Raw genomic sequence first — 15,298 nt, 5'->3', positions numbered from 1 at the left:
CTTTAACTTGGTACTTACCTAATCGAATGAACAAAAACATTACATAATTATTATGACCATTTTACTGCAATATTTATAATTAAATGTAGATGACAATTAAATGATAAAATACCTGGAACAATCATTTCCAACAATATGTGCTCCCTATTGGTATTTAGGTATGGTTTTGTCATTGATGTCAACACCTACTAAAACACTAGCACTTTGGAGATCCAGCAGCATTCACCAGCAAGCAAGTAACTATTGCACAATTACTAGTATATGGTACAACAGCAAGATATAATGATCATCGACACTTGGAATGGCATGGAAGACACATGGTTATGTTGAAGACATCATCTGGACATCTTGTCTTGAAGTTTTGTTCATTGGTATATTCACAGTTGCATATTTGTTGTTGCCGACAAATAGGTCTAGGGTTACACTGACAGGTTTATCTTTTCCAGATCAACATGGCACGCTATGGAGATGATTAATTATTGTTGTAAATGCACTAAGCTGACATGTTCAATTGGTTATTGCATTGGATATTATATTGTTTGTAAAATGTTTTATTGTAATATCTTGTAGAGCCGACCTACTAAAATTGGTCTTAGGTTATGGTATAAAAGTAAGATCTTATTTGTAAGATCAAGTGTGGAATGTGAAAAAGAATTGTGTGAAGGTATATGCAAGATTAAGAAGAGCTATACATGAAGACATCATTTGAAGGTGAAGCTAGGTTTTTGTGAAAGCATATCAGCATTACACCAGTACTAAATTCAGCATATGAAGATGCTATTTTGTGCAGTACATTCTTATTGGATTTAACCATCCAACTGTTGTCGGTGTGACTCCTATTTTGTGATTGAGCATTGAGCTCTAGGCTATTGGCCTTTCTGCATGTGTAGACCCCATTTATGTACACTTACTATCTGCAGTAGTATCATCTGATTGTGGGTAAGGTTTCCCACCATGGTTTTTCCCCTTACAGGGTTTCTACGTACAAATATTGGTGTTATGTGTTGTGGATGTCTTTGTGTTTATGTTTCATGCATTAATCTTTACTGGTATAGCAATTAACTGTTAAAACTGTCTACCAGCATACTTAACTGGTTTACCGGTATTAAGCATTAAGTTGGTTAAGTTGTTTTTAGTTTAAATTTATTAGACAACTGATTCACCTCCCCCCCCCCTCTCAGTTGTCTCTGGGACCTAACAATTGGTATCAGAGCTTAGTCCTCTTTTGCAGAAGTTTAACAGCTTGAGGAGATCCAATGTATACTAACTATTTCAGGATGGATAGTCCTAAACTTGATGGAACCAACTATGGCATATGAAATATCAGAATGGAGACACGTCTAAATTGCATTGGAAAGGACACCTGGGATGTTACACAAAATGGTTATACTCCTGCTATACTAGGTCAACCCAACCTAGCTAACTTGACAAAAGATGAGGAAAATGATTGCAAAGCAAGAGAAGCACTTTTGAGTGCATTATCAGATCAACAAATCATGGGACTATCAGATAGGTCTACTGCTAAAGCTATTTGGGATCATTTGGAAACACTGAATGAAAGAGATTCCACAGTCAAAATTGCAAAACTTGAAAGCTTCCGAGTCCGGTATGAACTTCTGAAAATGGAAGAAGATGAAAGGATTTTTGCTTTTATGGAAAGAGTAAATGAAATTATTTTGGGTATTAAATGTTGTGGAGGAACCTTAAGTGAGGATGAAATTGTTTCAAAAGTTTTAAGAGGATTGCCACCGGCATGCAAAATGAAGGTTATTGCTATAAATGAGTTGAGAACAATGCCTAATACATCAGTAACTAGGGATACATTGATTGGGAAACTTTCAGCTTTTGAAATTGAGGAATTTGGTCCTGTTACTACTATAAAGATAGATTTGGCCTTCAAAGCATCAACATCATCTACTCCATCATTTGACAAATCTGATTGGAAAGACTTTTATGCAAGAGAACTTGAAGAAAGTAGGAAAGAAAATGAAGAACTTGAAGCACTATTTGCAAGGAAAATGCCTAAAGTTCCAGTTGGAAGCAAGTATGAAGGTAAAGCACCCTTTAAATGTTTTAACTGCAATAAGATTGGTCATATGGCTTCAAGATGCCCTGATAGACATGCTATATTAAGAGAAGAAGCTAGAAGAACATACAAGCCTAACCCTAAATATCAAAGATACAGATTTAAGAAGAATAAAGACAAATCTTGTTACATTGCTGATGAAGGTGCGACTGATGATTCTGATGAGGATCTGGCAGACAATGGATGGGTTTTTGTTGCTTTAACAGAAGATCAACTGGCACCTACTGCTCAACCGGTAGTATAGGCCCTGGCAGCTAAAGTTGAAGTAAAGGATGAATGGATCATTGATTTAGGATGCTCACATCATATGACAGGAGACAAAGGTAAATTCTTGAACTTTCAAGAATACAATGGAGGCTTAGTGAGATTTGGAGATGACAAATCTTGTTCAATCAAAGGTAAGGGTTCAATATCTCTTGATGGTAAGCATAACACTGACAATGTCTACTATGTTGAAGGATTAAAGCATAATCTTTTGAGTGTTGGTCAATTAGTTGAGAAAGGATTTCAGTTACAATTTAAAAATGGAAAATGCAAAATCATGAACAGAACTGGTTTGGAAATTGCAATCGGTAATCAGACTAGAGGTAATATTTTTCATTTGAATAACAGTGAAAAGACATGCTTAATTGCACATATAGATGAAAGTTGGTTATGGCGTAAGAGACTCTATCATGTAAAATTTGATTGCATGGTAAAGATCAGTACTACTAAGGCAGTTAGAGATCTACCTAAAATTATCAAACCTCAAAATACAGTATGTAAGGAATGTCAATTTGGAAAACAAGTTAGAGCTAGTTTCAAAAGTATTCCAGAAAAATCAAATAATGCTCTTGATTTAATTCACACTGATTTATGTGGTCCAGCTAGAACTAAAAGCTTACAAGGTGATAGATATTTCATGATAATCATTGATGACTATTCTAGAATGTGTTGGGTTACTTTTCTCAGAGAAAAATCAGAAGCACTTGGAAAGTTCAAACTATTCAAAGCAATGGTTGAAAATGAAACCGGTAAGAAAATCAAATGTTTAAGATCAGATCAAGGAGGAGAATTTACATCTAGGGACTTTAATACATTCTATGAAGTGAATGGAATCAGAAGATAGCTATCAGCACCCCAGACACCACAACAGAATGGAGTTGTTGAAAGGAAAAACAAAACTATCTTAGATGCAGCAAGAAGTATGTTATCAGAAGCAAACCTACCACATGTGTATTGGAGAGAAGCTATCAGCGCAGCGGTCTATACATTTAACAAAGTTCACATCAAAGGTGAAATCGGTAAGACCCCTCATGAACTATGGTTTGGTAATACTCCTACTCTTAAGTATTTCAGAATTTTTTGAAGTAAATGTTATATCATTAGAGATGAGTATATTGGCAAATTTGATCCTAGAAGTGATGAAGAAATATTTATTGGTTATTCATCTAAGAGCAAAGCATATAGATGTTTTAACAAGAGATTGCAGAAAATTGTTGAGAGTACAAATGTAAAGATTGATGAACAATTCAGAGAAACTTCAAGGTATATAGACTCTGAACTAGCAACAGAAATTTTAACAAATGAACCTAATCTAAATCCACTGGTACAGAATGAAGATCCAGTTACCCCGGTACCATCTGAGGATTCCATAGTAATTGAGGAACAACATCAAACTAAGACACCCCGGTATGTAAGACTGAATCATTCTGAAGATCAGATAATTGGAAACAAGTTTAAAGGAGTTATGACAAGAGGAAGATTGGCAAATGAAGAGGTATGTCTTATTTCTCAAATTGAACCATCATCTGTTAATGAGGCATGTGAAGATAAATTTTGGATTAAAGCTATGGAAGAAGAATTAGAACAAATTGAGAACAACAACACTTGGACATTAGTTCCCTGGCCTAAAGATAAAAATGTAATTGGAACCAAATGGGTATTTAGAAACAAACTTAATGAAGATGGTAAGGTTGTCAGAAATAAAGCAAGACTAGTGTGTAAGGGATATTCTCAGAAAGAAGGAGTTGATTATAATGAAACCTTTGCACCGGTAGCTAGAATTGAGGCAGTCAGATTATTTTTGGCTTTTGCAGCACACAAGAACTACAAAGTTTATCAAAAGGATATTAAATGTACATTTTTGAATGGAGATCTTGAAGAGGAAGTATACATTGAACAACCTGATGGATTTTCTTTGACAGATGACAATGATATGGTATGCAGGTTAAGGAAAGCTCTGTATGGACTAAAACAAGCTCCAAGAGCTTGGTATACAAGATTAGATAAGTATCTTTTAAAGATTGGTTTTACTAAAGGAAATGCAGACAGCAATTTATATTACAAAATAACTAATGATGACATATTGATTATAGAAGTATTTGTTGATGATATAATCTTTGGAGGAGAAGATGGATTATGTAAGGAATTTTCTATTAAAATGCAACAAGAATTTGAAATGTCTATGATTGGAGAAATAAAATTATTTTTAGTATTGCAGATTTCAAAGACTGATAAAGGTATATTCTTGAGTCAATCCAAATATTTGAAAGAGCTACTAAAGAAATTTGGGATGGAGAACTCTAAATCGGTAAGCACACCTATGACTACAAATGACAAACTATCACAAAGGGATGAATCTAAACCTGTTAATCCAACTAGATACAAGTCTATGATAGGAGGTTTACTATATTTAACATAAACCAGACCTGATATTATGAATGCAGTATGTATTGTTTCAAGATTTCAAAGTAATCCTAGAGAAAATCATGAATCAACAGTAAAAAGGATTTTTCGATACTTACAAGGCACTATAAATCTTGGATTATGGTATCCTAAAGATGAAAACTTTGAATTATGTCCATACACAGATGCAAATTGGGCAGGAGATGTGGATGATAGAAAAAGCACCACCGGCGGAGCATTCTTTCTTGGAAATAGATTAGTTTCTTGGTTGAGTAAGAAACAGAGTTGTACATCTTTATCAACAGCAGAATCAAAATATGTTGCAGCAGCAACTAACTATACATAGGTACTATGGCTTAAGCAAATGTTGAAAGACATAAGGGTAAAATGAAAGGAACCTATTACTATCTATTGTGATAACACTGCAGCAATTGATATATCTAAGAATCTGGTATTACATTCTAAAACCAAACATGTTTCTATCAAACTGAATTTTCTAAGGGAAAAAGTTGAAGCTAAGGAGATAAAACTGGTTTATGTGAATACTAAAGAACAGATTGCAGATATTTTCACTAAACCTTTGCCTAAGGAGACTTTTGAATATCTCAAAGATCAGCTTGGAGTCATACCACCACCGGAAGAGACTTAGACAGTTGATGATTGTCATCAACCGATAGAACTAACAGAGAAATCGTTTACTCTGGTCTTTGATGAGGAAGCTACTTCTCAGGGGGAGTAGTTGGTATATTGATTTGATTAGGTATTTTGTATATGACTTTGGCATTTGATGTCAAAGGGGGAGAGATATATATGGAAAAAAACATCATCTTTTGGAGAGATTGGTATGGAAACTTTGGAAAACACATGTTTCTCCCAGGGGGAGAGGTTGTTGTTTAGGAGAGATCATTACTCTCTGATTTCTAGTTATAATCTTTTCGGAGATTGTTGGTTTTTGATACTTGGCATTTCTGTTTTGGCACTTTGATGGTTTTTCCATCTTGTGTTGCCATCAATGCCAAAGGGGGATATTGTTGGTATTTTGGTATGGTTTTGCCATTGATGTCAACACCTACTAAAACACTAGCACTTTGGAGATCCAGCAGCATTCACCGGCAAGCAAGTAACTATTGCACAGTTACTGGTATATGGTACACCGGCAAGATATAATGATCACTGACACTTGGAATGGCATGGAAGACACATGGTTATGTGGAAGACATCATCTGGACATCTTGTCCTGAAGTTTTGTTCATTGGTATATTCACAGTTGCATATTTGTTGTTACCGACAAATAGGTCTAGGGTTACACCAGCGGGTTTATCTTTTGCAGATCAACATGGCACGCTATGGAGATGATTAATTATTTTTGTAAATGCATTAAGCCGACATGTTCAATCGGTTATTGCATCGGATATTATATTGTTTGTAAAATGTTTTATTGTAATATCTTGTAGAGCCGACCTACTAAAATTGGTCTTAGGTTATGGTATAAATGTAAGATCTTATTTGTAAGATCAAGTGTGGAATACGAAAAAGAATTGTGTGAAGGTATATGTGAGATTAAGAAGAGCTATACACGAAGACATCATTTGAAGGTGAAGCTAGGTTTTTGTGAAAGCATATCAGCATTACACCAGTACTGAATCCAACATATGAAGATGCTATTTTGTGTAGTACATTCTTATTGGATTTAACCATCCAACTGTAGTTAGTGTGACTCCTATTTTGTGATTGAGCAATGAGCTCTAGGCTGTTGGCCTTTCTACATGTGTAGACCCCATTTATGTACACTTACTATCTGCAGTAGTATCATCTAATTGTGGGTAAGGTTTCCCACCGTGGTTTTCCCCCTTATAGGGTTTCCACGTACAAATATTGGTGTTATGTGTTGTGGATATCTTTGTGTTTATGTTTCATGCATTAATCTTTACCGGTATAGCAATTAACTGTTAAAACTGTCTACCAGCATGCTTAACTGGTTTACCGGTATTAAGCATTAAGTTGGTTAAGTTGTTTTTGGTTTAAATTTATTAGACAACTGATTCACCCCCACCCCCCCTCTCAGTTGTCTCCGGGACCTAACACTCCCTCTTTATTGACATCCATGGAGGAATGTTATTGTTGATAACAAAAATAGGTCACACTGAGTAAACAGATCTCAGCTCTCCAAATGGATTGACACCATCTGCTGCCAATGAAAGCCTGAGATTACGAGGTTCTTCTTTAAAGTGTGGCCACCTTTCCTCTATGTCCATAAATTCTTAACCTTATGCAGGCATTCGAATAATTTCATCTCGACTTCTATTGCATGCATGGTAGTCCATAAATTATGCCAAGCTAGTGCACTTGAATAATCGTTGCATACATGGAATAATGGGAATATAATGAAGAACCTTGCGAAGCACCTTTTTTGTTATTTGATCTATTCAATATCTACTGATATGACATTCAGGGCACTCAGTTCAAAATTCATGTTGTTTGTGATATATAATATGATCATTGTGACAAGCATCTATTGCTTGATACTCCATTCCAATATCTTTCATAATGGCAGATAATTCTCGGTATGAGCAAGGTAGAATATTTGATGGTGGTAACAAAAAATCACCTATCAATCTACAACAAAAAAATATAATTTGTTAATATAAAGAATATTAATGGTACATGACTCACCATTTATTAACTATAATGACATTTATGACATACCTTAACATACGTGAGATTGTTATGTTGGATAAACCATTCATAACCTTCAAGTTCACCAACAACAATACATCGGAGATAAGAGTTGTTTGAGAGCCTTCGTAAAGGGCCTCATATGCCTTCTCAAGTAGAGGTAAATCATGAACAACATCAAGGTCATCTTGTTCATCATGATCAACTGCGCCAATACTAAATGTGTCATGGATCAATGTATTTGTACCATCATCTTCAATTATGTTTTGTGGCTCATGATCGTCATCTTCCATGGGATCATTATCTTCAGCTTCGATACTCATACCTCCATGTTCCTCCACTTCGAAAACCATATTCTTTAGGTTGTGTTGATCCATATCATGTGATTTGGGGTGCTCGACCTATATAAAAATGATCAACATAAATAAACCATGATCATGATCTCATCATCAAGTGATTTCTTATGTATATAAATTGTTAAAACGATATAATGAAAAACTTACCAATGGATGATAATCATGTCCTCCTTCAATGTGACCATGCAACCTACAATGTTTCTTAGTTGTTTTGATTATAAGTCTTCTAGTCTTTAACCCCTTACAAATTTTGCAGGTACAATAGCATTTTCCATCACCTTTTCTTTTCAAGTTAGACCACAATCGAGTAATTGTCTCCTTATTTTGTTGTTTGTCAATATTATATGACATTGTCTTTCTTCACAGGCAAAAATATCAGGCTATAGAACTAGTTATATAGAAGTTGAAATGTTAGTTATGAAATGACGTTTTAGTATAATATACCAAATCAAATTACTTGAACATAGAAATAATGCAAATTGAACCAAAACCATTTAACTCTTCTTTTTCATCTCAAAACATATCTAATGGCTTTGTGGTGATTTAGAGCAGGTGATATGCTATTGGCTTTGTGGTATGCAATCCTTGTATCATATCTTAAGTTGACTAATGTCTAATTGGGGTGATCCATGAGTGTCTAATGTGAATTCATTATCAATGTTGTGAAGTCACTGAGAGTATGGTGATAGTCATCCTTATAGGATCCTCTCAATATTGTCCAAATCAGTGACAAGTAAGACAAAATTCTCAGTCACACCTTGGGTGCAAGTGAATGATATTACATATACTTTTGGGATGAATACCATTGAGAGTCATAGACCCAAGTTAGTCTAAAAGGAAAGTAACTATCCATTCCCATGCCCATGCATACTTACATGACTAAGAAAGGACAGTTTATGTCATTCCCTACCAGGTTGAATAACTTCCTAATGTTGCCCTTGTGTATCCTAAACATTGGAGAGACCTTATTTGACTTGCCTAATCAATGTGGTTGTTGTCCTAATACCAAATATTGAGTTCTACCCTTGCCTCTGCATCAAACTTCTCACATCATGTTTCTTCACCAAAATATACTATTCCCAATCTTCCTCAATACCATGAATGGTCAGGCCTCAATACACATCAACTTGCTGACTCAATCAACCTTCCAAGAACAATAACTGTGCCTACTCAATTCCCTTGAAGTCACAAACCAGCCTCACAAATATTGAACAACCTTGTACTCTTAGGACAACAACCTTACACCTTACAAAGACAACATGGCACTCCCTTCAGCATAGTGTCCTTCACAAAAACATGCAACACAAACATACTAAACAACTATTACCAATACCTTGACAAATTCTTGACAAATTTCTACAACTGGAATTTATCATTGCCTATTTTATCATATGGGGTTGTCTTTGCACTTTTGTGGGCCTCTTGAAAAGTTATGATCATTAATATTTTACTTGTTGCACTATAGATTTGATTCCTACTTGACTTTATACTATTTAGGTTTTGTTGCAGGGCCTGTTTTAGCCTGCCTAGCTCCAACTGAGGAAAATTTGTCAAAAGTTAAAATTTGGATTTTTTTATATCCTAAAGTGTGTTCTAGGTCCTGTTAATTCATTTTCAATAATACTTTTAAGTTTTGGGTCATTTAGTCTAAAATTGCAAAAAGTGTCAAATTTGCAAAAAAGTTGTCAAGCAACTTTTTCCAAAAATGCAAAAAATGTAAAAAATCAAGCAAAGGAAGTTGAAAATCCATTTGTTTGGACCATGTCAGTTACTTTCAATATCATAAGGCTTATTTAGGTCAAATGAATCCATATTGTACAGACTTTTTGGTTGAAGAGCAAGTTTTGCATGAAGAAATTCACTTTTTTGCCTTGTTTTCTGACTTTTCAGTCTGAAACACACGTTGTGCATCAAATTTTGTTCATTCTCATGATTCCAAAATGATTAAGAGTGAATGTAAATTTAATCTAGTTCATTTTGGTTTTATTTTTGCAAGTTTTTATTCTAATTTGTGTTAGTTATCTCATTTTTTGCAAAAACTAGTTAAAACCCTACCTAGGGTAAATTGAGTGCAAGAAAAATTTAAAACTTATCAATCCCATAGTGGATTGGGATAGGATCTAGATATATGTGTTTTTTATATGCCTTCTTTCTTACTCCACAAGTGGAGCTTCTTGCAAGAAGGTTTGACATGGTTTTGGGGCAGATAAACGACTAATATCAGCATGTATCAGTCCATGCATGAAGTGATTTTGTAATTGCATGGTGTATGGGAGGATGGTGGATGAAGTAAATGGTTGGGAGGTGTCATGGGATACTGTTGACTTGGACTAAGGTGAAAAAATAGGAGTCACACTACTCGCCTTTGGAAGAGGGCCAAAGACAAACTATAGAGAAGGTAGGGTCTCTTCAACAATGAAAATACAAGAAGACAAAGAAATAGACAATAAAATAAGCAAAGAAATAGGTAAAGAGGTTGTTAGAGTATATTTTTAACAATGAAACTCAAGAAGGAATCCCAAATCGAACTTTTTTGTTAGGTTTCTATGGAGGTGAAGGCCTCCTAACAAACGTATCAAGAATGATTATCCTAGGAAATTTGTGACAAATATGAGAATGCAAAGTAGGAGGAGTAGACAATGTTGCACTGGACATATCCTATGCAACATGTCGATGAGCTAGGAGATCAAAGGGATATTAAGAAGGGAGGTGATGAGGGGCAGCTACAAGGAGGGAGAAATCAAACCTATACCCATTTAGGGTGAGGCTCATTGATTTTCCCCAGAGCGACATTCAATAGCATGAAGGATAGAATGGATGCAAATGCAACTAGAGAAACAAGAGAAAGAGTAGGCACAAAGATTTTAGGAGCAAGAGCTGACACCAATGATTCACCCTCAACCCTCAAGGCAACTTGATGCTCCAAGGCCATTGCATGCCAATGATGCTTGAACTTACTCACATTCATAGATGTGGCCAAAGAAGAGAGTTTTGAGTGTTTCAATCTCTCATGTACCCATTATGTGTTATCCTTCCACTATATCCCTATCAGACTCTACAACCCTACATCTACATTTTCTAGAACATTCCTCTAGAGCCTATTTTGAATATCGTCCCACTCTTTGAATTTTTGCCATCTAATATTAAAAATTTGAGAAAAAAATAGCTCCTTTATACTGACTAAATAGTGATGGGATAGAGAAGAATTTTTCCTCTTATTTCTATATTCAATAGGTGTTCTAGTAAATATATGACGAAAGTAATAAGGTAAATTGACTAGGTTGTTGTGGCGAAGATGACTCATTAACTTGAATTGAATAGTATAAAGCAAAGAGTTCCTTTCATCATAGGTAAAATACTTGATTATCTAAGATGCTACTTCTATCCATGGCCAAGATAGAGAAACCCATTTGGTTCCCTAAGTGAATGAGTCAACGATTTCATGTAGATGGCAATTTTTTCTCTTGCTAACATAGTGTCAGCAAACATTGGGAACTCTTTTTTGATCCATCAAAGACCAGATGCCTTAGAAATGGTAGGATATGGTGCATCAACCCTCAACCCCTTAATAAATGCTTCATTATTATAGAAGGTTTCTACAAACTACTCTATCATCTCATCATTATACTCTATTAACCTTAAGAATTAGTGTATCGATACCCCTCTCTCGAAGAGTGGCAAGGACTTAGCATCCATTACCAACAATGTGTGTTCTTTGGGCTCCTTCCTAGTAGGATCACCACCCATTTTGATTCTATACTTAACATTTTTCTCTACTCTTTTATTTACTTGAAACTATAATTAATCTATTCTTCCATCTGTAAATACTTGCTATACCATACTATATAGCTCAATTTCCAAATTAATTCCTCAACTCACCAAATTCTGTAACTTCTATCAATTTAAAAGGTTTTTCCTTACCAATTCAAGTCCCTCTACTCTCATATCATGGGAAATATTATGATTAAAATGTTTGCAACCAATTCACTCTTTTAGCCATGATATATAATTGCACAAATGCTACCAAACTGTACCAAATAATCATGAAAATGGTTTTAGAAAATTAGAGACAAAAATAATTATGACAACTTGCCTCTAACTTGAAGGTTTAATTTATGCAAAATTAAATTCAAGGTAATTAGAGGTATGGATGATTGGAACTCAGATTGGATAATGATAATATGACAAGTAAATATATAAAGATGCATGATAAGTTGTCAAATTGATATAAAATCAATGTTGTAATAAATGTGATCATGAAAATTATACATGTGTGTTGAATCAGATGATTCAAGACATGTGTGGCTTGTTGGCTATAAGAAAAGTAGATGGTACATGAAGCTAGTGTAATGTGATTGATGTGACTATTGGTATTGCTAGGAAAGATATGATGGAAGCCATTGATAAAAATGCTTTGCAAGTTGAGGTTGAAGCCACGTGGAAAGTATTTTTTTTAAATATGGCAGCAAAAAGACTAGTCCATGCGTAAGGGAAAAAAGGAGTGTCGTGAAAACGTGAATGGTTGCATGTAGATATATATTGTCCTTGGATATGTGTAACTGGAGAAAGTTTGCAAAATGCATGAAAAGTTGTAGTGGTTGCATGTGCACTAAATTCAGGTCCCAAGGACAATATATTGTGTTAGGTCCCAATTGTTTTATGTTCTTGAATGTTAAATACAAATCTATGCAATGTGTGCATGTGAAGTTCTTTAATATTTTATGCATATGCAATGGACATGGGTGAACTAGATTATTCATTTGCAGATATTATTTGTGATTCAAGTGATATGATCGATGGTATGAGAATCGCTTCATCAAATGAAGTGAATGGTAATAGAGATTTGGATGGAGTAGAAGGTAGTTGATGGGATTTGCCTAGCTTACTCACACTTCACCTAGTTGGTGTTGCTCAATTCCACCAACCACTCCAGGTATAGATTTTCTCCAAGACCTCCAATTCCTTCTCAATCTCTTCTATGGCTTTCTCTTTTCCAATCTCAAGGTGTTTGCAACAAGTGTTTGACTAGGAGCCCTACCATTACAAAGTGTCTTCCATATGCTCAACTTTGCTATCTTGACAACAACTTGACAATTTCACCCCCATACTATTGTGATTCATTTTCGAGGTGTGGAAGTAGCATTTACCATGGAATTAATTCCATTTGGGTCCATTTTTGGTTTGCATTCACTATCTTTCTTACCGATTTCACCATTTTGCTACAAGGAATGAGCCCTTATTGGGCCTCCAAAATCCGGTTTTCAAGGGTTTTGAGGGAAACGGTCCAAAAGACCTTGCAAAGAGTTTTATTTTTCTTCAATAATTCACCTATCCCCAAGAGATTTTGGTGGTTTTGGTATCCCAACTTGTCGTACAGTGCCCTAGCCCAAAAATGAGGGTTTGCTAGGGTTTCTAGGCCTCTTAACTGGCAGTGACTGTTCAAGTTTTTGAAATGGGCATCTACAGGTCTTGTCAAGGATTCTCCTTGTAGTGGAAACTTTGTATGGACCTCATGAAACTCTCCAAATTATTTGGCTAAGGTTTTGTTTTCACCTCTGCACTATGCTCTCAATTTTCACCCTGTCTTCTCTAGTCAGGTTGCTCTTGGACTCGCCTAGAACAAGGTGATAACCATATCAATATTCACTTCCAAAACTCATCCCTACATATTTAAATTGTACAATGGGTTTCCTTCCATTTCCCAATAGGTCATGATGGTAGCATGAAGGGATTCTATGGGGCAACCATTTTACATGAAATTGCTATTTACAAGCCAAAACTGGCTGATTAGAAACAAAATGATGAAAACACTAACACACCCTATCTACAAAGAATTAAAATGAAAAAAATAGTACTAGAACACACCAAAGAAATACAATCCAAAACTAGATCAATGGATTCAATCCATTAGCATTCACATTTTATGCAAAATAAGCCAAAAACAGTGATAACAGTCCGAAAATGAGTAGTTTTAGATTGTCAATCATACAAAATCAAACTTCCAACCTTGGTAACAATGAAAGAGGAGGTTTAAATAGTATTCCCCATGTGTGGAGTCATTCTAGGGCATTGTGGTATCCCTAACTCCACTACTAAGCTCTTTAGGACCAAAGTTGTCATGACAACTTTTACAACTTTCCACATTTTGTATTTCCAACCTAAGCAACCTATTTAAAGTCATTACTCATGAATTTTTAGACATTCCTAAGACTATTCTAAACCTCTCCAATTCTCATACCAAGTCATGCCTCTTTTGACCATCAAGAAGGCCATTTCAACTACTCAAACTACTACCTATTCACAAAGTGCAAACCTAGGAAGAAAACCAACTCAACTAGGCCTACATTTAACTCAAATCAAACATCACACACACACCTTGGACCCTCCTGGAGTCCTTATTAGGAACCTGACTTGGCTAAGGTCAGTACAAGCCAAAATTGTGGAAGGACCATGAGCTTAAGTCCTAGGGGCTCCTGCACCATTCTCCCAAACAAAAGAAAACTAAGTCACCACCTTGGGAATCAGATTTTGATCAATGCCTAACTTATTAAGCTCTGTCTCAAGAACCCATGTAGCCTCAGCATCATCCATGCCCTGCCACTTAATTAGGTTCTCCCATTAGATTTTGTGCCTTGTCTTCTTAGCGACCCTTGAACTCAATACCTTTTCATCCTTTGGATTTGGTCTTGCTGGTATTTGAAGGTTGTTTACATCAACCGATACCTCTGAGTGACTATTGTCTGAACCTTGGATTGGTCCTTTGTAAGCAACTAAGTCTTCTATGTTGAAAACCGGTGACAATCCTATGTCACTAGGTAGGTCCACCTTGTATGCATTTTCTCCATACTTGGCTAGGATGGCACATGGACCCAACCTTCTCATTTGCAACTTATTAGGTACTCCTTGTTGTAGCCTTGCTTTGTTTAGATGCACTATGACAAGATCTCCTACTTGGAATTGTAGGTTCTTCCTTCTCTCATCAACCTTTTGCTTAATATTACTTGTGTTCTCCATCAATGCTTGCTTGACTGATTCATGTACCTCCTTCATTGAATGAGCAAAATCTTCAACATATCCACTTCTTTTTGCTGCATTACCTAAGTCTCTTAGCTCCAATATACCCCTTGGGTGAAGACCATAGACCACCTCAAAAGGGCTCTTGCCAGTGGTTCTATTTATTGTGTCATTGTAAGCATATTCAGCTTGTGATAGCACTTGATCCCATGTCCGACCATACTCCTTGGTAAGGCACCTCAATAGGTCTCCCAAGCTTCTATTTACCACTTCAGTCTGCCCATCTGTTTGTGGATGGTAGGCTGATCCAAAAGATAGGTTGGTGCCAAGCTTTTGCCAAAGTGTCTTCCAAAAATGACTCATGACCTTTGAATCCCTATCTGAAACAATACTCATGGGTAAACCATGTATCCTTACCCCTTCTTTGAAGAACAAATGAGCTATATGACATGCATCATGAGTAGTCTTGCAAGGTACAAAGTGGGCAATATTACTAAAT

The sequence above is a fragment of the Cryptomeria japonica genome, chromosome 4 (assembly GCF_030272615.1).
Source record: "Cryptomeria japonica chromosome 4, Sugi_1.0, whole genome shotgun sequence".
Lineage (NCBI taxonomy): Eukaryota > Viridiplantae > Streptophyta > Pinopsida > Cupressales > Cupressaceae > Cryptomeria > Cryptomeria japonica.
This window is presented reverse-complemented; position numbering follows the sequence as displayed.